This window comes from Pinus tabuliformis, chromosome 9 (assembly GCF_031772625.1).
Source record: "Pinus tabuliformis cultivar Carrire ecotype Pingquan chromosome 9, CPIR1, whole genome shotgun sequence".
NCBI lineage: Eukaryota > Viridiplantae > Streptophyta > Pinopsida > Pinales > Pinaceae > Pinus > Pinus tabuliformis.
The window spans coordinates 1407779761-1407806977 of record NC_142307.1 but is presented as its reverse complement, the minus strand read 5'-3'; the positions used below and the strand labels follow the sequence as shown (position 1 = coordinate 1407806977).

At 35.8% G+C, this 27217-nt stretch overlaps 1 pseudogene; it reads right to left on the bottom strand.

The window, feature by feature from the left end:
• Positions 1-10422: 10422 nt before the first annotated feature.
• Positions 10423-10929, bottom strand: LOC149153821 (soluble inorganic pyrophosphatase 4 pseudogene; annotated as a pseudogene).
• Between the last annotated feature and the right edge of the window lie 16288 nt (positions 10930-27217).

Below are 27217 nucleotides of genomic sequence, written 5' to 3'. Positions count from 1 at the left end.
TAATTAAAGATAAGTTGAATGCTTTATATTTCAACAAAAAGATATGGTTAATTTTAACATAAATAGAATAGGGTTTTTAAAATGATTTAAGGAAAATCAAAGACATTGGAGGATAGGGTTTAATGGCTATAAATATCAAGAATAAAAAATCTTTTCTATTGGGCATGGAGTCTTATTGGTCTGAGCATGATAATTTAAAGGTGATACGTGGAAGAATAATGAGAAAACAATTAAATCTCAGGGAAATGATAGGTAGCAAAGGAAATCTCTACCAATTCGAGATGAAGAAGGTGAGGTGGGCACCAAAAATCTGAATCCAACACATAAACTGCACATTAATTTTTTTGTGTGCATTAAATAATGAATCCAAAGATTTAATATCCAGGAATGTAATTTGATTAACGAGTGAAATATATAACACAACAATAAAAAGGTCATAACTGAATACAATTAAAAAAAGAAGCATGTGGTTCCGAAACAATAAGAGATGAATCCTCAAGAAATATTTCAATCACTGAGACTTACATTGCAAGAAAACCCACTGGAAGTTCCCTTTGTTCCAATTCCTAGCTCTCCTATTGTTGATGAAGAACTTATTCCCATTTTTTTTGTTTCTGTTTTTTTTTCTTCAGATGAAAAAATTGTTGGTTTATATTATGTACCAGTGCATATATTCAATGAGTCATAAATACATCTAACTTTCATAATTCATAATATTCTACTAGAAGACCATGAAAAATGATCAATACATATCCTTCCATATTCAAAAAGTGTGCTATCTACGTTGTCAAAAGCTGACATAATTGATATAGTGGCTTTCTATCTAAATAGACTCTGTCAAAAAGAAAAAGCATAACCGTATATATTTAGCATACATCAAATATAAAAAATCAATTAATTAATTATAAACAAATTTAATTACAATTCTAAAACCGTTTTCTAACAATTATTAAAGGGTTTATAATAATGAGTCAATATAAAGTTTTAATATCATATATAATAATAAAATTACCATTTACAACATGAAGTTGCACTCTCCTTCTATAAAATCTCTACGACATACACCATTGCATTTCGGTGTTTTATTTGACCCATTAAACATTAATACGATTTAAATCGGGATGGAGGGATGTGGGCCTTAGTGGCAACAAACCAAAAACCATTGTCAAAACCCAAAACCGCTACACAAGGCTTCCTCTAGTGGTTTCAAAATATAGAGGGGGTCCCTGCTTTTGATCCTAGTTGTAGATCGCGCTGAAAGCGGTTTGACAAAAACAACTGAATCTGGGGCCTCTTCCCTTGGTAATAGGTCCCTTGATCAAGATGGTTGTTTTGTCCTATTGATACTTCACCTTACTACCCTTTCTCAAATTACACATCACAATTAAAAGTAAATGGAGTTATAGGTCCAATCTCAAGTTCATGCCAATGATGTCCAGCAATAGAACTATGTGACAGAAAAAATGAAAGTGTTTTTTCATACAGAGGTGGTTGAGGAAAGTGTGGCTCTTCTTCTCCATTTTCTGCAACTTCAACACTGGGAGGAGCCATGGTGGAGAGATGAGTGATTGTGCTTGACCTCAATCTGCCTTTACTGCAATGGCATGTCACCATGTCTTCTCTTCTTAATGGAATCTGATATTCTTCGATGATGACAATTTCATGCCAGGATCTTTTCCATATAATTTTGGTTCCTTGGTTTAATTGAGAAAACATTATATAATTAAGATATGCAAAACCTCACTACAACATGCTCCAATTGGGGACTACATCCCCCTATGGGATGCAGAGAAACGTAGATCCAATGCTTTGTCATTTCAGGTTATGTAATTATGCCACTAAATGCAACAACTAATTTTTTTCCTTTGATTCTTTGAGAACTATTGTATAACATCATCCTGAAACCCTTCCTCTAATTATTGAAAAACTAACAAAATTACCTTCTAATGCATGTTGAAACTAAAATACTGAAAATAACACCTAATTAGGAGCTTTATTTATGTACAAACTCCTAAATTCTAACTCAGATTTTGTGCTTTTTCTAAGTCAAATCATGCTTCCAATGAAACCATGAAAGCATGGATTATTCGACCAATGTTAGGTCCCTATAATACTAGTGAATCCCCCATTACTATTGTCGTTGTATCCCTTATTAATATTTTTATGCCCATATTGTCCCCATATTGTTATTATTGTGCCCCATAGAATCCCTCTATTGTTATTTTTGTGCCTTTATATTATTATTGTTAGGTCAGCTTAGTTATATTGTGACCCCTTAGACTCATATATGTAGAAAGGAGGTTTTGTCATTTGAATCATCGAAGAATTGTTCATTTGTGTAATGTACAGGAGGTTGTCCCCTCGAAGAGGCTGAATTATAAGGTGTTGATCTATCTTTTCTATATTTTTGTGAGTTGGTTTTATAACATTTGGTATCAGAGCTTTGGATTCTAGGGTTTCACTACTCCAAACAAGTCATCGTGGAATTTTCACTATAAATTTTTTTCTACAACGTTTCAGATTCTAAAACAAAAACCCATTTGGGTTGAAATCGTTTTGAACCTTGGGTCTAAATTTCAGAGCTTTTTCCGCTATATTTGCGGAGATATGATCTGAGGAAGTTGGCCTTTTTGCAGACTCCAGAATTACATTCCAAACAGGTGACCTGGGGAAAAATAGTCATAACTTTTGTTTTGAGAATCAGATTTAAATTTCATAAGAATTTACAGAAAGAGGACGGATTGTAGTTTCTTGTGTACATTATTCAGATCCTAGGGTCAAAATTGTGACATGTGGAACTTCATACAAGTTCGCTCTTTTGAAAAGGTATATAAGTAGGTCATCTTGGGAAATTGTGCATAAGTCTTTCTTGAAGAATCTAAATTAGATAAGACTGATGGAATTGGAAAGAGGATACAGAGGGCTACTGCAGGTTGAAATTCTAGAACTGGAAGATCTGAAATTACAGAGATACATCAGATGCAATATCGAGCTCCTACAAAGTGAAAAAAGGTGTGTAGATTTTTTTTAAATTTTTGCATAAGCTTGGTTTGAAAAATTAGTTTGAAGGAATTCAAAGGGCACAGTGAAGAATTATTATTGGTAATTGATGCCCTGAAGAAAGAAAATGGAAATGCCTAGTAAGCAACCTGAAAGCTCTATCATCACTCATGAAGAAGAGGAAGAAATGCAACATGATATATCAAAATTACGAGACCAAGTGCAACAAATGTCACTTGAACAAAAAGTAATAGAATCTAAGATGGATGGTTTAAAGATAGATGTAGAAGCTAAGATGTATGGCATGGAAGCTAAGATGAATGGTTTATAGAAAGGTGTGGAAGCTAAGATGGATGGTTTAAAGAAATACCTAGAAGCTAAGATGAATGACGTGGAAGCTAAGATGGGCGATTTGAAGACAGATTTGAAGACAGATTTGACAAAGTTTCTACAAGAAATGCTTACTAATGACGAAAACAAAATAAATGTTAATCATGATTTCATAGACTCTAACGTTGGATCGAAGAACCACCATGTTCCAAAGATCGATATGAGGAAGTTTGATGGCAAGGATCCCGGAACATGGATACTACAGATGGAGCAATTTTTTGATTTCCATAATGTGCAAAACACACAAAAGGTACGTATTGCAACTTTATATCTAGAACCAAATCAGTTTATATTGTATCGATGGCCTTGCTCTCGTAAACAAATTGTCACTTGGACAATTTTTACGGAAGAAATGACAACACATTATGAGGATACAAAAAGCAACACTTTTTTTAGCCAATTGATAGATCTCAAACAAAAGGGTTCAATGATGGTGCATATTGAGGACTTTCAAAAATTGAACATAAGGGTAAAAGCTATTCCAGAGGAGCATAGGATTGATGTGTTCATAGGTACTTTAAAGGATAATATCCAACATGAGGTTCGCCTTTGGGAACCTGATTCATTGGAGAAGGCATTTACGTTAGCAAGAAGAATGGAAAGCAAAATTATGGCAACTAGGAAGCCTACCACTCACAACTATAAAGATGGAAGTGTTGTTGCCCCTAGCCTTCCACAACCTACAAGGTTGACACCACTACAATTGGAAGAAAAAATAACAAAAGGGCTTTGTTACAGTTGTGATAGCAAATAAACTTAAGGTCATAAGTGTGCTGAGAAGAAATTATTCTACATAGATTGTGAAGAGGAGGAAGAAAAGGAACAAGAAATTTCAAAAGAAGAGGATATAATCCAGGAACAAACCCTAGGTAAAGAAGAAATGAATCCGACCATATCTTGTAATGCATCGGCTGGAATTACCACTCCTCAAACTATCAAGATAGAAGGACATATCAAGAAGAAAAAGGTAATAGTGTTGATTGATTCAGGAAGTACCCACAATTTTATTCATTGTAAGGTAGCAAAAGAATTGAATTGCTTCTTATATCTAGCACCAGAGTGTCAAGTGATGGTTGCAAGTGGAGGAACCATAAATTGCTCTGGAAAGTGCCATAATATCAAGCTATCCATGGGAGAATATGTATTGAATAGCCCAATGCTTTCCATTCCAATGGGTGGTGTTGATGTTGTACTAGGAGTCCAACGACTACAATCCTTGGGTACAATAGCTTTTAATTTTCAAGAACTTTTCATGAAATTTTCTGCGGAAGGAAAGGAAGTTGAATTAAGGGGTATTGCAGGAAAACCAGGAAAGATAATCAACTCTAACGGTATGACAAAACTTCTAAAGAAGGAACAATGAGGTGTAATTGCACAATTATGTTCACTAGATGTTTCCACATCGAAATCATCTATTTCTCCAGATCTCCAAAAAGTCTTGGACAATCATTCCAAGGTATTTGAGACTCCCAAAGGACTCCACCTATTCGGGATCATGAACACACTATTCATTTGATTCTAGGAAGTGTTCCTCCAAACATCAGGCCGTACAGATATCCCTATGCCCAAAAGAGTGAAATTGAACATATGGTTGCAGAAATGCTAGAGGCTGGTATAATTCAACCTAGTGAAAGTTCTTTCTCTGCTCCAGTAGTATTGGTGCACAAGAAGGATGGATCTTGGCACATGTGTCCAAATTATAGGGAGATCAACAAGCTCACTATTAAAGATAAATTTCCCATTCCTGTCATTGATGAATTATTGGATGAATTGCATGGATCAATTTACTTCACCAAGTTGGATCTTCATTCAGGATATCATCAAATCAGAATGAATACTGAAGACATTCCAAAAACAACATTTAGAACTCATGAGGGTCATTATGAATTTTTGGTCATGCCTTTTAGCCTTACCAATGCACCTTCTACATTTCAAGGTTTGATGAATTCCATTTTCAAACCCTTAGAAAATTTGTGTTAGTATTTTTTGATGATATACTAATCTACAACAAGTCTTGGAAGGATCATGTTGAACATGTTGACAGGGTGCTCAAACTATTGAAGGAGAAACAATTATATGCAAAAAGCTCCAAATGTTTCTTTGGAGTACAAGAGGTGGAATTTCTAGGTCATATTGTATCTCATGAAGGTGTTAAGGTAGACCCTAGTAAAATTAAAGCCATTAAGGAATGGAAAATCCCCACATCCATAAAGCATCTGCGAGGATTTCTCAGGTTGACAGGGTATTATCACAAGTTTGCTAAGAATTATGGGAGAATAGCAGCACCTCTAACAACATTATTGAATAAAGATGCATTTTCATGGACTCCAGAAGCAACAAAGGCCTTCAAACATCTTAAAGAGGCAATGTACCAAGCACCGGTCTTAGCTACACCAGACTTCACAAAAACCTTTATTATGGAATGTGATGCTTTAGGAAATGGAATTGGTGCTATTTTAATGCAAGATGAAAGACCCATTACTTTCAAAAGTCATCCAATCAAGGGAAAGTATTTACACAAAGCTATCTATGAGAAGGAAACGTTGGCAATACTACGTGCACTTAAGAAATGGCGACCCTACATAATGGGAAGACACTTCAAGGTAAAAATGGATCATGATAGTCTTAAATACTTTTTAGAACAAAGATTATCCTCTGAAGAGCAACAAAAATGGGTCACAAAGATGTTGGGTTATGACTTTGAAATCATCTACAAAAAAGGGAAGAAAAATGTTGTGGCAGATGCACTCTCAAGAAAGGATGAGGATGTGGAAGCATTATTGTGCGCCTTCTCTATTATCCAACCAGATTGGATAAACAAAGCAAGGGAGAAATGGAAGAATGACGAAGAAGTGTGGGCACTTATTCTAAAGTTACAACAATATTCCAGTACATCTAATACATTTAGCTGGAAAAATGATTCGTTATGGTACAAAGATCACTTATACCTCTGTAAGAATTCCCAATCAAACAAAAGATTCTTATAAAATTGCACACTTCTCCCTTAGGAGGGCACTCGGGATTTTTAAAAACTTACCATAGGGTTAAGAAGGAATTTTTTTGGGATGGCCTTAAATAGGATATTCAAAAGTTTGTGGCAGAATGTTTGGTTTGCCAACAAAATAAAGTTGAAACAATTAAGACCCCAGGTCTATTACATCCTTTATCCATTCCAAACCAACGTTGGGAGGAGGTTTCAATGGATTTTATCACAGGTTTACCCAATTCTGAAGGAAAGAGTGTCATCATGGTGGTAGTTGACAGACTTACCAAGTATGCACACTTTTGTTCTTTATCACATCCATTTAAAGCTAGTACAGTTTCTACTGCATTTATGGAAACAATTCAAAAGCTACATGGAAACTCAAAGATTATTGTAAGTGATAGAGATCCCATTTTCACTGGAAATTTTTGGACAGAATTATTTTCTTGTCTTGGTACTCAATTAGCTCATAGCTCCTCTTATCATCCTCAATCTGATGGGCAAACTGAGATAATAAACAAATGTTTTAAAGGATATCTTCGTTGCTTTGTATCTGATAAACAGACACAATGGGTCAAATGGTTGCCTCTGGCTGAATGGTGGTATAACACTTCCTTCCATACTGCAGCAAAAATGACCCCATTTATGGCACTTTATGGATATTAGCCACCATCCATCACATCATATTTAAGAGAAAATTCTAAGGTTCAAGCAGTGGAACATCACATCGAGCATCAACAACAAGTTCTCCAACTCTTAAAGGATAACCTCACGTTGGCGCAAAATAGAATGAAACAACAGGCATATCAACATTGCATCGAAAGAAGTTTTGATGTAGGTGACTGGGTATTCCTACGGTTACAACCATATAAACAAATGTCCCTCAAGCAAGCTAAGAAGGATAATAAATTATCACCAAAGTATTATGGTCTGTACAGGGTTTTGCAAAAGATTGGTACTATGGCATACAAATTGGAGCTTCCTGCAGCTTCTCGAGTGCACCCAGTTTTCCATGTTTCATGTTTAAAGAAGGCTATAGGCGACGAGCTCCCAGTTCAAACAATATTTCCAGAACTTGACGAGGAAGGAAAAATAATATTGGAACCGGAAGCGATCATAGAAACAAGAACTCGACAGCTACGAAATCGATCAATTTCAGAGTATCTCATCAAGTGGAAGAACTTATCTGCTGAAGATTCCACGTGGGAGGATGATAATTTTATACAGAAGCACCCAGAACTACTCAAGCATTGAGGACAACACTTTTTTGAAGGAGAGGGGCATGTTAGGTCCCTATAATACTAGTGATTCCCCCATTACTATTGTCGTTGTATCCCTTATTAATATTGTTGTGCCCCTATTGTCCCCATATTGTTATTATTGTTCCCCATAGAATCGCTCTATTGTTATTTTTGTGCCTTTATATTATTATTGTTAGGTTGGCTTGGTTATATTGTGACCCCTTAGACTCCTATATATAGAAAGGAGGTTTTTTCATTTGAATCATCGAATAATTTTTCATTTGTGTAATGTAAAGGAGGTTTCCCCCTCGAAGAGGCTGAATTATAAGGCGTTGATCTATCTTTTCTATCTTTTTGTGAGCTGGTTTTATAACAACCAAACTCTAAGCAGAATCCTTATCGCTAAAGTAAATAGTAACATGAAAGAATATAACTCAAATCGAAGTCGAATCTCATATTCATAGTAAAAGAATTGAGCATAACTTGACAACTTGAAGATTTGTAAACATGTTGCTCTAGGATCTTGAAAACTATGACTAATAATCTCTTGCTCATCAACAAAATGACGTTTTCTCTTCAAATTTTTGAAGGAATTTGATGGACATATGACCATCAATACTTTCTTATTGTCTTGATATCACTTTGATTCCACATCATGAATTGGCTCTATAATGTCCTTTTCTAAAAAAATTGTTTTTAGATGCTAATCATCCTTCTTAATTATGTCTTCAAAACGAAATTATTTCACTTGTGCATCTTGAAAAAGATTTTTACGTGCAATTTCTTCATAATAACTTCTAGCAAATTAATTTTTTGAATATGTTGATGTTCTTTCTGTAATGAAAGCCTTTGAAAAAAATTTGAATCTATAAAAACTTGTTTATCATTATAAACAGATAAATATTGTTGATCCTTTATATCAACGACAAGATGTTTCATAACAACAACTTATTCTTCGACAAATTGATCATCATCCTTTGATCTTTCCATATCACTTCTTCGTTTTCCTATCAGCAAGGTTCATAGTGGAGTCTTCGATCTTGGAGTCACCAAGTGAATAATAAGCAACCAATATTTCATATCTAAATATTTTTCACCATCAAGAAATAGATCTTGTCATGTCATACACTTAGGGAAAGATAAATTTATTCCCTCATTCCCTGACAATGGAACCAAAATGTTGGTAATCCTTGTGGACAATTCGTGGCTGCTAAAGAACTATGCCATGGAAACACATGCCAAACTTTAGACTAGAAGTTGTCCCTTCCAGTTAGAGGGGGATTCCTCAATACTTAAAGATAAGCTTACTACTCTATATTTCAGCAAAAAGATATGGCCAAATTTAACAAATAGAACAAGATTTTCAAAACAATTTAAGGAAAACCAAAGACATGGAAGGATTGGTCTAATGGTTGTAAATTTCCAGAATCCAAAAGCTTTTTTATTGGGCATGGAGTTTATTGGTATGATCACAATCATTTAAAGGTGATAGGCTGAAGAATAATGAGAAAACAATTAAATCTCGGGCAATGACATAAGGCAAATGCAATATCTATCAATCTGAGATGAAAAAGGTGAGTTGGGCACAAAAATTGTGAATCCAACACATAAACTGAACATTAAAAAAAAACTTTGGCTTTAAATAATGAATCCATAAATTTAATATTTAGGAATGTATTATGATTACATAGTGAAATATATAACACAATAGTGAAAATACCATAACTGAAATATTTTTTCCATTAAGAAATACATTCATATGATAGTGGAGCAAAACTAATTTGTCATCACTATGAATAAAATCACATATGGAATAAGAATATGTTTGAATTAAAAAGAATTTGAATACGATAAAAAAAGAAGAAGCACTGGGCTAAAAAACAATAAGAGATGAATCTTCAAGAAATATTTCAGTCACTGAGACTTACATTGCAAGAAAAACCACTGTAGTTCCCTTTTTTCTAACTCTCAACCTTCCTATTGTCGATGAAGAACCATTTCTCATTATTTTTCCTCCCTTTTATTTCTACCCTCAAAGTTAATTGTCTAAATCAATTTAAAAAAATGGTTTAGTTACAGTTAGAAAACCACTTTTTAACAATTATTAAAGGGTTTATAATAATGAGTCAATATAAAGTTTTAATAAATTTTAATATTGCATATATCATACACCAATTTGGTGTTTGGTTTGGCTGTGACTTTAAAATTGGATAATAATAATAATAATAATAATACTAAAACTATCATTTATAACATGAAGTTGCACTCTCTTTTTATAAAACTTCTACCACATATACAATTGCATTTCAGGGTTTTATTTGACCCATTAAACATTAATAAGATTTAAATCTAGATAGAGGGATGTGGGTCCCGATGGAAACAAACCACAAACCGATGTCAAAACACAAAACTTCTATGCATGACTTCATTTGGTGGTTTCAAACATAGAGAGAGAGGGTCTCGCTTTTGATCCTGGCCATAGATCACATTCAAAGTGGATTGACTAAAACAATTGAACACAATTTATCTATTGGCACAAATTTTTGAGCCTTGAGATTTAATATGTATTTTTATGGATTTTAATGAGAATCACATTCTCCATATCCATGGACATATGACGCCATTAGACCAAAACCTTGCAAACTTCTCAAACCATGGCATAGTTGGTCAAGTGAATGGAACACCATTTTGTATCAATTAAGGCTTTATTACCCCCACTCTTCATTTGTACCTAACTTGAGTCTACCATTGTCATTTGTGTATCTTTGAATTTATGCTTTCGAAAGAAAAATCAATCACACTTTTTATTCATTGTAAACTTTCAACTATGTGTGTAGCATACAGTTCCATTGAATGTTAGATAACTTCACAAGAAGTAGATGCAATAAGAAATTATTAGCAACAACCTCCTTATTCTCATTTTTCTTATAACCCTCAAAGAAGCATCAAATTTTTTCTAACAATGTGGAGGAATTTCTTTAATGTTTTTTCAATGGAAGTACTCTAGATTATTAGCACACACAACAATTATCTTATCGTCCTTTTTTCTTGGAGAAACATCCCACCATAACAAGTCCCTTGATCAAGTTGGTTGTTTTGTCCGATTGATACTTCACCTTACTCCCCTTTCCCAATTTCCACAACACAATTAAAAACAGATGGAACTATAGGTCCAATATCAAGTTCTTGACAAGGATTCCCAACAATAGAACTATGTGACAGAAAAAATGAAATCATTTTTTCATCTAGAGGTGGTCAAGGAAAGTGTGGTTCTTCTTCTCCATTTTTTGCAACTTCAACACCGGGAGGAGCCATGGTGGAATAATTTTGATATGTGTGATTGTGCTTGAACTCAATTTCTATTTACTACAATGACATGCCACCATGTATTCTATTCTTAATGGAAGCTATTTTTCTCTGATCATGACAATTTCATGCTAGGCATGGATCTTTTCTATGTAATTTTGGTTCATTTTTGAAGTTTATTTGAGAATACCTTTTACAATTAAGATTTGCAAAACCTTGCTACAACATGGTGTAGGGTAGGTGAGATTGTTGGTTTATGAAAATATCTTGCCCTTGGTGGAGCCACTATATGGTATATGATTATGGGTGTAGTTTTGTCAATAGGTCCACCCACTTGATGACCTTTTCTAAGAAGAGGTTATTTTGTCTTCCATTATTGGAAATGAAGTGTAATGGGTTTCCCTTTACTCACATCTGCATGTGAAAAATGCACTCACCTTCCTTAAGTTCTTTGGATTCAATTGGCTGGACCTTGGTGGTAACAACGATGGCATTGGTTCTGCATCAATTATCCACTTACCCTTATCTAGATTTGATTCAGAGTTGAAAGATGCATCAAACTCTAAGGATTTCATTTTGGCCACCAAGAACTACTTTGAGTGACATTCATCGGTGTCATGCCAAGGGCTCTTATGGAACTTGCACCACTTACCTATGTCATTCTTTGTCTTGCCATTACCCTTCTTTATTTGTGGCTTAAATAGGTTGTCCTAGGGTTTTCCATCCTAGATTTGACCTTTTTTCTATGGGTTTGGGTTTCCTTTTCCCTGCTTCTTTTGTGAGGGACTTGCAAATCCAAACTCTTTCTTCTTCTCTTTAATTTTTTTCTCGATTTTGAAAGCATATCGGTACGTCACACCCAATGCGGAGATTTCCAAAACATCCATCCATTTCTAGATCTATCTGTGCAAACCATCATGGTACTTGAGCACCAATTGTCGCTAAGAGTATTTGATACCCTGCTTGGTGCATAAGGTATGGAAAATTTTGTGAACTCTAGCATTTTTTGGTCCCTCTAATGTTGTAGTGTGGTCCATATCATGTATTGATCATCATAGCTTCTGATAGGGTAATATTGTTCCTTAATAGAATCCATGGAAGAGATCATTGTTGGCTTGAGGGGGCTTATACCTAGGTTTAGAGTTAGTTGCGCTAACCAACAAAACCCTAAACTACCGGCCCTTTCGGCAGCAACCCACATAGCGCAGGCTGCAGTCTCACCCGAGGCAGTATTGGTGGATGCTAGAACCAGGCTTTTGCATCCAAAAGGCTATGTGATGTGGTTAAGGCATTTTCTATAGTTTCAGATTTGATCTGACCTTCGCTAACCCTTATTCATGAACTTAAGTGATTTTCAGTTAAATAAAGTTATAAATTGCACATAAACATCTAATCATGCATAAAATAACATCTAACAGTAAATCCATATCTTCACCAAGTACTTAAGATAAAACACAGATAAATTTCATTCAGTTGTGCGAAAATATAGAAAATATACAAGTGCATAAAAATAGTCACAAAATTGTTTCAAATATCTTTTATTACTTCAGATCTTCCTTATACAACTTTTGTGACCCTGCACACACAACTAAAGGGTCCCGTGAACTTAACTGGATACTTATCAAGGTCTCTGCACACTCAGCCGCAGGAGCCTTCCACTTTGCCAAAACACAGAAAGCTGTACAATTACAGACTCAAAAAAATCTCATTCATCAAGTGATTGATTCCCTTAGACCCGCTAAGACACCTATTTATACTCTTTTCTATTACAATACCATGGTTCGCAAACCATGGGTGGATCTCAAAACAATACCAAAATATAAGGGGTTTTGACCTTCCCAAAACCCCTTGACTCCTATTTGACCTGTGCTACTCATGCTCCGCTCTTCAAAATGCGGAGACTTACAATATTTTAACAAAATTGACACAGGGGACCCCATCCCAACACTCATAGTGGGTACAAATACAAACAATGTGGATTCCTCTATGGCCTTTTTCTCACAGTAAGTCTCCCATCAATACTTGACATTGGGGACAACCTCAAGGAGTGCAAAGGTAATCTTTTATCTATTGAAAAAATTGTGGAAAAAAACCCTAATAGTAGATTTTACCATTTATCTAGAGAATCCACATCTATCTAGCCTCCAAATACAAGAATATAGAAAATAACCTGTACCTTGAAGGGGTTGGCACCTCCAAAGTGTTCGCTTGATGAAGATGCCTCGGTTATTGGAAGCCATCGAAGTATCTGGGAAACATTATGAATCATCTTGTTACTTTGTCATGCAAGGGCTTCCTTGAGAAATATTTTAATGGGATATCCTACTCCCTCTTCTTTATTTTCTTCCTCCATGGGAGGGTGTTAGGGTCAGCAAGGCTCAAGTAGTTCGAGTCGCAACTCCTTATACCATGACCTCAATGGGACATGCATAGAAAAAATAGATAAAGAACATACAAATTTGATACTACTAATATGGATTTATCAAGGGAACAAAATGAAATATAAATTTATAACAAAAACATATTTGTATAGTAAAACTTGACTTCTATTAATAAATGGAATGTGCAAATGCTGTCAAAAATGTGGAATGAAACAAACTTCCTCGAATGGTGGTACTCTAAGAAGAGATGTGGCAGTTATGCACATTCGCTAGAGCACATTAAAATGGCGCAAAAAGGCCCTTTTTAACACAAAATAGAAATTAGGAAACCCTAAACATCTAAAAACCTAACCCTAGGAGATGAAACACCAGAGAGTTTGTGGAACTCATGAGATTAGTTCGTATGTCAACTTCCTAAGGTTGTTAATTTTGCATACAATATTTGTTTAGTGCACTTAGTATCCCATTGGAAAGGTTTAATCTAGAAGTACACATTCCAATGGGGCACAATAAAGAGACTATGGCTACTTTTTGGGCCCCTACCACATCAAGAAATTATTATTTAGGGTCTCAAAATGGCCCCGGAAGTTCAAGACCCAAAAAACTATAAAAAATTAAAACTGCCAAGATGGAGAATTGTGCTTTTATCCAGTGGAATAGGTGGGTGGCCACCTATATCAATATATATCAATCCCTTCCCCTTAGGACATAATGGTTTCCATTGTGTTTATTTCCCCCATTACATGGGGAAACTTCTACTGAACTTGGACCTAGTTGAGCCATGTTCCTTGGTGCAGGACCTACCCTGCTTTGGCAACCCTATAAAGTTGGATCCTATATGGGAGAGTGTCCTTAACCTATGTTTCCATTATTAATCAATGGTTTCCTATTCCATGTAATCAGGGTTGAGCTCTATCGCGGTCAATTTCTATTCTATCTTTGATGTGTCTAATAATGGCAAAAAGTATGGCCAAGGGAGGTACACATTAAATATTGGGTGTAAGCCAAGGAAAGGGGGAATACTTAGCTTAAAATAATTGTCAACAAAAACCTTGGTGATGGTGTAAGATCCATATCAAAGTGGAAGAAGCTTTTGATGGGGTCCTATAAGGTGTTTTCTTAGTAAAAGCAACCAAAACTTGTCTCCCACCTAAAATTTTGGTGGCACCTAGTGTTGATCATGGTGCTGCTTGTACTTAGTATTGGATTTATGTAAAATATCATGGACCTATTAACAAATATGCTTAATATATTCAATGAATTTGATGGCTTTGTTAGCCTCAGAGTGTTCACCTATGTGGATGCAAGGGCTAGTGCTACATTAATAGGACCCAATGTTTGAAATCCTAGGCCCACCTAAAAAGGGTTGTGGTTCGTCGAGCTATGGAGGGATCTTTTGTAGCTATGTTAAGCATAGGGGATAATTTCATCCCATGTGCATGCATTCTTGTAGCTGCACATGTGAAAGATGATGGGCCTCTAAATTAGACATAAATTAAGGAAAATGCCTCTAAATTAAACATAAATTAAGGCCCATCTAACCATCCTTCAACGTATTAAACCTCTATTTTTGCATTAGATAATGTATTTTTAACTTTAATATGTTCATTAGAAAGGTTTATGAATAATTGCATATTGGTGCCTAATATTATTTATTTTTGTGGAATATTATGAGAATATTGGGTAGATTATGAAGATTTGGAGGAGGAGATAATTTAGGGACTTGCTCCCTACTACAGGAGGATTAGTATTAAATAATAAATCAACAAGATATTATGGAATTATGGCACAGATTGTGGAACTCCAATGATTGAGAAAATCTAGGAATGTGTTCCCTGCCATTTAATGCAGATTCCTAGTATTGGGAACCATATCCACTAATGGGATTTTGGTGCGTAAAGCTTCCTCCTTTCATGGGGAATGATTCCTAATCATTTTGTATAAGTACCAAGTCGAATTTTCCTCTAGGGGTAGATATTTATTAGTCTTCTTGTGGAGACAACTCGTATTTTTGCAGCTCCATTGTATTTTCTTGTAGGGTTGTAATTGTGTTGATGAAAATATTGAAGATTGGTGTCATGTTCAGCTTCTAAATCTTGTTCTCCTCCATATGTCTTTGAGTTTTCTTGGGCTTGGCCATCCCAGGAGCCTCAGAGCCCTTTTATATCATTTGATTTTCTTCTTGTCACTTCTTATTCACATGCATCTCTTGTTCTTATTTCTTTCTATTTCTGCATTTAGTATCAATGATTTCTTGTTGTAGGATTGAGTTAAACGGCTGATGTAAGTTCTTTTTCAGGATCACAAGCATCATTTCATCCTTGGAAAATATTTGGAAGGTCATAGTAATCATTGAGCTACTTGGATTAGTTTTCTTATTCCCAAATCTAGATTTCTGGAACTCCTTTGTGGCAATGAACAATAAATTTATGTTGTTTTTTAGAGCATGTTAACAAGCTTCAATCGAGTTGGTTCCACTTGAACTAGATAAAAAAATAAAATTTCTATTTAATAACACAATTTACCTCATTGAATTTGCACTTGATTAGGTTAGGCATTTGATAGATTTACTAGCTCACTAGTTCTCGAATTTCTGGATTTTAGACTAGTAATTTTCCGTTATTTAATAAATATTTCCCATGTATAGATGGATTTGTGGATAGATGTAGACAATAATTTGTGTTGTTACAGGAGCTTGTTCATTGTAGGGAGACCTCATCTCATTCATCTCATCCAAGCCTCATCCACCCATGTCCCCAAAATCCACTAAAATCTCAATCCAAATTCTTGTTTTATAAGCAAAATTTTCCATTTCCATTGAGAAAATCTACCCATTTTGAAGCCCTTGCTTGAGTTCTGGTTAGTGTCCACCACATCCATGTCTTATTATTCCATTATCCACCTTTCTCAAACTCCATTCCACCTTCTATACCACTTCCTAATATTTCAGCATGTTCTTGTAATAAAACAGGGGATCCCGTAGGAACTAGTACATCCTGTAGGAAATCCTGTAGCGGCCTGTTTTGAGCCTGAATTGAGAAAAATCATCATTGAAGCTGGGATTAGGCCTCTACTTGACCTCCAAGCCATAAAAACCATTGTACCCCTCTTCCTCCACACCTGTCTCCCCTGCCAAAGAACAAGGAAAGATTAGCATTTGCATTTATAAAATGAAAAGATAAAGAAAAATAGTTCTTTTTATTTCTTAATTAGCACATGCATGCAGCAGTTAATACTCCCTAGATCAGATTCCATGCTCAGTTAGTTTAAATCATCACATGTGATAAATAGGGTTAAGTTAGGTTTCTTTTACATTTAGTTCATGATCTTTATGCAATTAGAATATGTTTCTTTCCTTGTACTTTATTTCTTGCAATAGGTTAAGGTTTCCATTTCGAGTAGTTCATTTTCTGCAATTAGTTTAGGATTTGATTTCAGTACATGCACTCCATTACATCATGACAACAAAGGAAGGACACATTGTATGCTGCACATATAGTTCCTATACCTCTTAATTTTGTATGAAGCCCAGGTTGATAATTAAAGTCGGTAGCCTTGGGAGTTGCAACATTCTTTTTGCAATACCGAGGCTCGTCACAAGATATGCACGATGATCTTGTTCATGCCCACTGTTTTGCCACCCATTTGGGGGTGGAAGGAAATATATTTGTTGAGCTTGGTGTCTAACAATGACTAAAGGCTTGACTAGAACGTGCTTAGGAACCTAATATCTCGATATGATATGATGGTAAGTGATATCCCAAAATGTACCCAAACCCATTTGAAGAAGAGATTTACAGTGGCCTCTACTATGATATTCTTCTTTTAGGTTGTCATAATGGCATCTTAGAAAACCAATCAGTAACCATGAAGACACAGTCATTAACTTGCTTGGTTGAAAGAAGATCATAAATGTAGTCCATCAAGATGGATTCCTAGCACTTGTAGGAGAAGGGAAAAGGTTGTACATGCCTTTCTTATTAATTCATGGTTTGGAAATGGCATAGGCAATGCAGGACCTGATATACTTTCTAATATCCTATTGATGTTTGGCCAATAACAATACCTTTGTAGCATGGCCACTATATTTTCCACAAAAAAGTGCCCTGCTACCCCACTGTAGTGAGCTTCCTAAATCATTTTTCCACACTTTAATGAAGGAACACAAATATGATCTAGATGGAATTACAGTCTATCTTGAAGATAAAAGTTAGTGATGTTCATGCATGTGCTCAGAATCTAGTAAGAGGTAGCAACGTCAGGATCACTCTCATAGAATTTGGGATACCAATAGGTCTCATGTCCGTTAAAGTGGAGTACCATGGTTAGTGTTGCAATTAGAGGTAAACTGAGGCATCCAAAAATGCAATTGGTGCTCCTTGTGTTATATTTGATATTCATATGAGATTTTTGCAAGTATGTGGAATTTTTTTTTTATTGAAGTCATTATGTAATTTTCTTTATGTCTGCATGAAATGCAGAGGCTTATGAATAGTGTGGATGATTGTCTCATTCCGGGGAATGTGCTACTTCCATTGGCAGCAAGCTTGTACAATGGAATACATTTCTTTGTCATAGGTGGAGTGTTTATGTATGAAATTTGAAAGTGTCTCACTATGGTAGACCATTAGATGAATGTTCTAAGTGAGAAATTTGTCCACAACATAGTTTGAAGCTTATGTCTCAATCTTAAAATGTTGTAGTAGATCAGGTAAGGAGAGCAACGGGTTGAGAAAAGACAGTGTTTCAAATCATCAAATATTTTTGTTGTGACTTCCCCACGTGAATTTTCCTTTTCCACCACCCTTGGTCACTTTGTTAAGGGCCCATGCAATGTGGGAGAATCCCAACACAAAATTGTGACAGAAGTTTGCAAGGCATAAGAAACTCTGAAGCTTAGTTAGTTTGGTTAGGGCTGACCAGTCACAAATTACCTGAATCTTAGTTGGATCCACGTGCACACCATGCCCATAAACAATGTCGCCTAGGTATTAGACCTTATTCATGATGAAGGGTCATTTTCCCAACTTAGCATATAACTTGTTTGGCATAAAGTGTGAAGGACTTGTTGAATATGATGCAAGTGTTCTACACAAATCTTGTTGAAGATGAGATATCATCCATATATACTACCACAAAATAATTGGTGAAAGGCTGAAAGATACCATCCATTATCCTCTTGAAAGTTGTTCATGCATTCACCAAACCAAAGAGCATGACAAGCCATTCAAAAATACCTTCTTTGGACATGAAAGCAGTCTTCCATACATCAATTTGTTCTATTGGGACCTGGTGGTAGCTAGACTTCAAATTAATCTTTTTGAAGTACTTGGAACCCTTGAGTTGGTTAATAAGGTAATTAAGTCGGGAATTGGGTATTGGTTCTTAACCATGATTTTGTCCAGGGCCCTGTAATCAATGCAGAGTCACCAGGTCCCGTCTCTCTTCTGCATGAGTATAATTGGGATTCCACAAGATGAGGATCTCGGTAAGATGTGCCCTTTTTGGAGTAGCTCTTGGATATAGCACTTTATTTCCTCAATTTCTAGAAGAGACCAGTGATATATTGGCCCATTAGGCAGAGATGCAGTGGGGGTCAAATTGATTGAATGATTTACTTGACAGTGTAGAGGTACCCCAATGGGTGAGGAGAATATGTATTTGTATTCTTCCATGACCTTGTCCGCTTGCTTATGCTATGTGGAGAAGCCTTGTGTGGAGCCATGGATGTGGTCATTTCCTTGTACTCACATTGAGATAAAATCAGGAAGAAGATAAATTTCTTGTTCTAGGACATGACCCTCCTGCATTCGTTACTGGAGATTAAAGAAATGGTAGTAGGTGGAGCTACCTCTAGTATCCTATATATGTGTCTACCTAAAGTAATAATAACACTGTGAGGTCTAGACTCATATACAACATGATGCTTCCACACGTATGGTTGGTGCTTCCACAATTCCTCATCCTTGAAGGGTTTGATGTCATAGGGAAGGTGACACTGTTAGTTGAGGCAAATATATTTCCCTTGGTGGAGCCACCTGATGATATATGGTTGTAGGTGTGGTGTTGTGAACAAGTCCAACCACTTGATGACCTCTATTAAGATGAGGTTCTTTTGACTTCTTCCATCAATAATGAAGTTTAGTTAAGCACCCTTTATCCACATCTATGAGTGAAAAAGGTGCTCACCTTCCTCTAGTTCTTCGAGTTCACGTGACTGGACCTTGGTGGTAGAAACAATCACACCAGGTTTTGTGTCAATGATATGCTTCCCCTTAGCTAGATATTATTTAGAGTCCAAACTTGGATCTAACTCTGAGGGTTTCAGCTTGGCCACCAACAAATAATTTAGGAGACATTCATATGTATTATGCTAAGGGCTCTTATGTAACTTGCACAACTTTCTTGTGTCTTTCTTTGTCTTTGCATTCCCCTTCTTTGTTTGTGGCTTAGATAGGTTGTTTTGCGATGGTTAGTCCCAACTTTGTCCTTTGTTTTGTGGATTGGGGCTTCCTTTTCCCTACTTTTGTTGTGAGGAATTCATAGATCTAAACTCTCACATATTTTCTTTAAATTTTCTCTCAATTTCGGAAACATCTCAATATGCCACACCTAATGAGGAGATGTCTAGAAAATCCATCTCTATATACATGTATCTATGAAAATTTCCATGGTACTTAAGCACCAAATGTCACTCATATCCTTTCATATCAGCTTGGTATGCAAGGTAATATGGAAGATATTTGTGAACTTTGGCATTATTTAGTCCCTCACTTGCCACATTGTGGTCCATCCCATGTACTAGTCATTGAATCTTTCAACAAGGCACTATTATTAATTAAAAGCATCCTGAAAGAGCCCCAAGTTGGTACAACTACAAAAATTGCAGATTCCTCTATGGTAATTTTCCTACAGTTGGTATCCTGCCAATAATTGACATGGAGGGTAGCCTTAAGGGTCACAAAGGTAATCTTTTCTCTATCTAAAAAAATGTGGGCATAAACATACCCTTCTAACAGATTTAATCATTTGTCTATATCATCTACATCTATCTAGTTGTAAAATACAAGAATATAAAAACTAACTTGTACCTTGAAGGGGGAATCTCCTCCAAAGTGTCCACATGACAAAGATGCATCAAATTTTGGCAATTGTTGAAGGACTTGGGAAAAATTATCAATCATTTCGTTCCTTTGTCACTAAAGGGATTCCTCGAGAAATAGTTTAATAGGATCTCCAGTTCCTTGATCTTTCTTTTCATCTACCATGGGAAATTTTTAAGGTCAATAAAGACAGCCTTGCAAAGGCTCAAGAAGATTAAGTCCCGACTCCTTATACCATGACCTCATTAATGATATGCACAAAAAATAATAAAAAGCGTAGAGCGCTCTGATACCATTGTTATGAATTTATGAAGGGAATAGAATGAAACATATATTTATAATAAAAACACAAAGATACAATAAAAAATAAATTCTATTAATAAATGGAATGTGTTGAAACTACCAAAAATGTTTAATGAAACAAACTTGATCTAATGGTGGTAGCCTATATCTAAGAAGATATGTGATGACTGCATGCATCTTCTAAAGAACATTATAATGAGGTTAAAAAGAGATTTTTAACACAAAAAATCAGCGAGGAAACCATAATCATCCAAAAACATAACCCTAGGAAATGAAATGCCAAAATGTTTATGGCCCTAATGGGGTTAGTTGGTAGCTCAGTGAGAAATTCCAATCATGGGACTAGATTCCTCTTTTAGAGAGGACCAATTTTGACTTTTTAAGCACTTGACTTGGACAAGGGAAAGTGTATTTTTTAATTGAAGCCCACATGTGCACAAAATGATAGGTCGGCCAAAAAGTGAAATTAGACCACCCCAGATGGCTATAAATACAAGTAAAGTGACCCTCATTTGAACATCATCATCAAGCATTCTTCGTTTCTCTTTCTTTGGTTTGGCTCACACATGTCTGAGGTTGTTTCACGAAAGTTGGCTCACGTAAGTATGAAATTGCAGGATCTGAAGCTCACATGTGTGATTAGGGTTTATGGTTCCCAGCTACAGGCATGCTACAAGATATTCTTGATCACAACCACAGGCGTGCAAGCTCATGCGTGCAGTTGGAGGGTTTCAACCACACACACATCTCTCTCTCCTTGCGAACTGAACCTAGGGCTTAATTTTGATAGTTGACCAATAGGAAATGATAAGACACATGTATTTTTAGAGTTTCAATGCAAATAGGAAATGAGACACATATCCTCATGATCCCATGATCTTCTCCATTCAAATTCGAATTTGGCCTTAGGAGGCAACATAAAGGTATTTTAGAAACTTCCTTTTGACCTACGCATGTCAACAATCTTATCACACTTGTTAGGTATAAGCATATGCACATTATTTTCTAATTTTTAACTATAAATTCACTTAAAAATGCTAAGAATTAATAAAATTTGGAAAAACATAAATGTGACCCAATAATGATAATGGTAAGGTAAATGTAATGAAATGGAGGTAAATGTAATGAAATAGAGGTGGAGTGAAGGTGAAAATATGGAAATATAAGTGAAAATGTAATGGAAGTGAATGAAAATTTCAAGGCCCAACATACCCCCCAACTAAAGCTATTGCATGTTCTCATGCAATCTATTATATTAATTCTTTTCGATCCTTGAGCTTTGGCTTAACTTTGCATGATATCATTTGATAACTTCATACTTCTGCAAAGTCTTTTAGTTGAATTGCAACATGGTCGGTTCTTGTGTTATAACCATATTTTGTTGTTGCATTATATTTTGATCTTTGAACTTTGCATAATGATAATTTGATTATTGTTGCAAAGTATATCTTTAATGGATTGCATCATGGTTGGTTCTTGTGTGACAACCATGATTGTGTTTGTATCCAATTATCTTTTGAAGTACTTTTGAAAAGCCATTGTATGCTCATAACAATAATGTAATAATTAATATCTTTTGAAAGTATGTGGGTTTTTGAATGTGATATGAATATGGAAAAATATGAATATGAATGTATCCCCCCCCAAAAAAAAAATTGATGATATTGACAATTTTATGAGATGAGGAAGAAAAATGTTTTTTCCAAAAATTATCATTCTAGCTTTTCAAGGAATTTTATGGTAAAAAGTTAGAAAATGACATACCTTAACTTACCCTTTGGAAATGGATGAGCTACATGTGTGGTGGCTACAAAATTTTAATCATAATCTTCTTCAAGTGGCTGGACAAGTCATGGAGAAAAGATTCAAGATGACTTATTAATGCTTTTATTAAAACTTCCTGAATCTGTTGCGGAATAGTGCTGATTCTGCTGCTGCCATCTGATTCTGCAGCTGTTATTTGATTCTGCAGCTGTCATCTGATTCTGTAGCTGCTATCTGATTTTGCAGCTACCATCTGGTTCTGTCGCTGCATATCTTCTACATTTGCTCCAAAACACTGAAAATGATAGTCTTCATGTCTTCACAACTCATTGGCACAATTCCTGCTATGTGAATAAATGTTCTGATGTCGAACATAGCATGAAATTGTCGACTTAGTGGCCATTAATGGATGCCACTAGTCAACACGAGAACTTTCACCATTGATGACAATGAGAGTCAAAATGCCCAAACACATCTTGCTAAGTATGACTAATTTTGTTGTTGTCAAGTACCTAGAAGATCTGATGAACAAGGGACATTGATGTATTCCCATTGTTTGTCGGCATGAGGACTTGTAATTAAGGCATGCAAGCCTCAAGGTGTTTTTGCAAGGATTTTAGACTCAAAGGACTATGGACTCAATAATTTTCATTGAAGCAGGGTTTATTTGCGAAATGAAAAATGATAGGAAAGGAAAAATCAAAATGGAAGATGACAATGGAAAATAATATTGACAATCGACAATAAGCATTTCAGTGAGCTTCTTGCTTTTATTTGTGGGTCAGGCGGAAAGTTTATGTGAATAAAGGAAAATGAACAACTGACTCTTGCTAGGAAAAATCACTGTGGCTTGCTTTGAATTGCTTGGTTGGATTTATAATTCAAAAAGGAGGAAAGGTAATTGTTTTGATGAATATGGACATGGACTTGTTCTTATATTTCTCATGGAATTGGTCATTTGAAGACCAATTGTGCGCACAATTAGTTTCCTTCAATGATCATTCAATCATCCCAAACCTACAACAAAAAAACTTGACATAAAGAACATAAGTGTGTTAAAAAAGAAATGATCAGTTCCTTCCCGATTTTTACACAAAATGTCAAATGAAACAGACTAAGGAAAATAAAAAGTGTTATATTCAGTCCAATTCATGATATCGATAACAATACAATTTTAAGAAATAACCATGAAAAATAAATTAACTCCCTGTTGTCGGATGACTTCGTGCACTGTGCTTAGTAAAACGATTGGCATCACAAAGATTCGCCGTGTCCTGCAAGTTAAAACTTCAAAAAAAAATACACAGCAACAATATTAATGCCAAATGTTTAGAAATCATTTAGATAATTTTCCAATTGTTCCGTAAGCCATTAATGAAAATCCCAAAAAAACCAGGGAATTGAGGTAGAGTGTTCAACTGTCCACATGCAATCTCGGATATATAAGCTGGCACAAGAGTAATAGCTAATTCGATTCCAAATCCATCAAGTAGACGGGCCAATGCCATTAACAATACAAATGCATCACACAAGTGACAGTCAAGATCAACAAACTGCGCAAAGGATGAAAGAGACGGAAGTTTAAATCGATTTGAATTCTCTGATCATGTATCATATGGATTAAATGCCATAACAAAATTTCATTTTGAGTTGCATTCTTCTACCTTGCTGAAAACCATTCACTATGAATATATAAAAATCGTTTTTTTTTTTTTTCTCACGTAGACAACAAAATAGGGCTCTGAAGAACTGCAAAATTCTCTCAATTGGTTGCAAAATCCAGAAAATGGTTTTTGGGTTACCTAACTGCCCCTATTCTAGAAGAAACCCAGGTCTTGGATTTTGCTAATTCACCCTGTTTTATTCAGAAAACGAGTTTTCAAATCATCTGTCAAAATAATTACGATTTCTAGAAATGTTTCAGCAACCAAAATCAATTTCTGGTGGTTGGATTTGTGATTTGCAGGTTTTGAAGGTTGGGCTTGTGGCATTACCTACTAGTGCGCTTGAAGCTCAAGCCTTGAAATTATCTTCCTTTGTTTCGCTTGGAAATCCACATATCACATCAGTTGTTATCTGCATGTCTGACACAAGTCGCATTAATGTATCAACCACAAATTTGAATTCACTGATTGTGTATTCATGCTTCATAGCATTCGAAACATAATCACTCCCTGACTGCACTGGCATGTGATGAAACGAGTATACACATGGGTGCAACATTAAGTTAGCAATTTCTTCCAAGTGTTCAAGGATGTAAAGAGGGTAACGCTGTTGAAATTTTGTGGAGGAGCAAGAGTCATTGTTTGATTAGAAGTCTTAGTGAATTAAATGTGTTATTGCCAGCAAAACTTCGTGCATAAAAAAAAAGAATCTGTTTTCCTCATGCCGTCACAAAATAGGGTCCCGAAGAACCATGATTTTCTCCTTAATGGTTAGGAATACGAGGAAATGATTTCTAGGGTTATTAAATTCATCCTGTTTTAGAAAAAACCCATGTCCCAGTTTTTTCAGATTCACCTTGGTTTGCTCAAAAAATGCGTTTTAAAAATGTGTCTAAATTGGTGCGATTTCTGGCAATGGTGATCCAACAATAAAATTCATTTCTGGCAATGGTAATCTAGTATGCTGTGTGGGATGTGCAGGTCGAGACACCCCGAGCTGTGGAGGTTAAGATACCGCACACATCATACGCTGTGGAGCTGGAGCATGTGTTGAATGAATGCTTGCCATTTGTTAACTTAAGAACTTCAGTCCAGACCTCCCAGGAGTATGACAAAGGGGATAAGGAAACAATAGAGTGACTTACAATTGTTCCGATCAATTTCACCTTTAGGTAGCGGATATGAGTCAATGGTAGGAAGGCTATGCCGCACCTACAAATTATGGTTCACAAAGATGAAAGAGATTCAAAGAGTTCAATACTTTACCAATAGGCAAGGGAGTTACTTCAAGGCATAGATGAATTTTAGGTTAGCCAATGGAGGGACGAAGTTGTAACCATTATACCATTCCTATTGACTGGGTGGGTTTTCAGGCCCAAAGTGACTCTCTATTATGCATGTCATGATTTCATAGTTTTTAGACTATAAGGAAACCCGTGGTATACTTTATTGGCCTGATTACTATTGTGTTTTAGTTGGTTGATGTGTGCAGGCTATGCTGAGGATAGAGGCCTTGTAGCCATTTTGAAGACCGATATATTTGTAGAGATCAAAGTTTTTCAAAGGCCATTGTCCATTGCGCTGTTTGTTTTATTAAAAAATTTTTATTTTTATTTTTTTTAATGTTTTGTTTTAAAAATTATATATGTTATATTTTTTTAAATTAAAAATATATACATATATATTTCATTTAAACAAAACAATTTATTAATAAATAAAATGCATTTGGATTTTTTTTTTTTAATTGAAAAATCAAATTGAATTAAATCAAATCATGAAAATAGAAATTAGCTACAAAATTGCATTCTGTAGCTAAATAATTTTTATGATATACTAACAAAACAATTTCTTTTTCTGATCCTCTAGGTCACACGAAGTGCAGAAGGAGAGCATACTTGAGAATATATATATATATATATATATATATATATATATATTTTAGCATAGTCAAGATTTTATCAATCAATTCCTCTGTAAATTTTGCAAAAATAAAATGAAAAGGATTGATCTCATACCTTAAATTATCGTTCGTGATCTTCGCTTGCGCTCCTTGTTCTCAATCATTTGGTTTATTGAAAATCTTTCCTGCCAAGGGTTAGTAGATGGGTGGTTCTTACTGTTAGCACTGCTACAGTTTGTAGCATGTGACAGGCAAAAAGCAGGTTTGGTAGTGCTGCTTGAGATTTCAAGAGGTTCGTAGCAGTCGATTTGTTCTTCCCCTTCATTTTCCTTATTTTTCCTCATTACCCCTTAATCTCTGTTTTCTCCTTAAACCCTGTGTAAACCCATATTTACCCAAACTTCAGTTGCACCCTTATGGCTCCCTTTTCCTTTGTTTCCCGCATAATCTCTTCACAAAACCCGTTTAAACCCGTTTATACCCTTTTCCCAGTCTCCGTGCATTTTGTTTTAAATCCTTCAAAAGCCCTGCATTAACCTATGTTTCACGGCTCTTGGGCGCTTTTGTTTCATTAAACCCCGCATTGAACTATTTTCATTTTTAAACCCGGCGCTAAAGCCCTAACCTTTTACAAACGCGCATATGATAAAAATTATAGCTCAAGCTCGCCCGTACCTGTCATAACAACCCAGGAGCACGTGCCCTTTTACTGTGACTGTCCGATCATCCCGCCGGTTGATCCGACGCCATATGCTTTCCCCGCTCCGCCCACGGGGAAGCGGTTTCTCACCGGCCATGTGTTTTAATCCAATTGCATTGCATCGTTATATACGGAAACCACCTTTCCCGTAAAGCGGTGTGGGGAAACCACTTCCCGCCACCGTACCCGGCTTCTTGCCCATTAACTTGCACCTATCTCCGCCTCCCGTCAGCCATTGGATCATTCCCGCCATGATCCAACGGCCATCGTCCGCCTATCCTTGTTTACACCCGATAGCCTTCTCAGATCAAATCCCACCGTTAATTCTCTTGATCTGACAACCCAAATTCTTTCATCCGCAAATGTCTTCCAATGGCCTGTGCAGCCCGATCACGGCCGTCCATCTGAGTCATCTGAGGGCCATCATTCATTCTCAGCTCTTCATCCATTTTCAAGGCATTTTTTAGTGTTTTTGGCTCGGC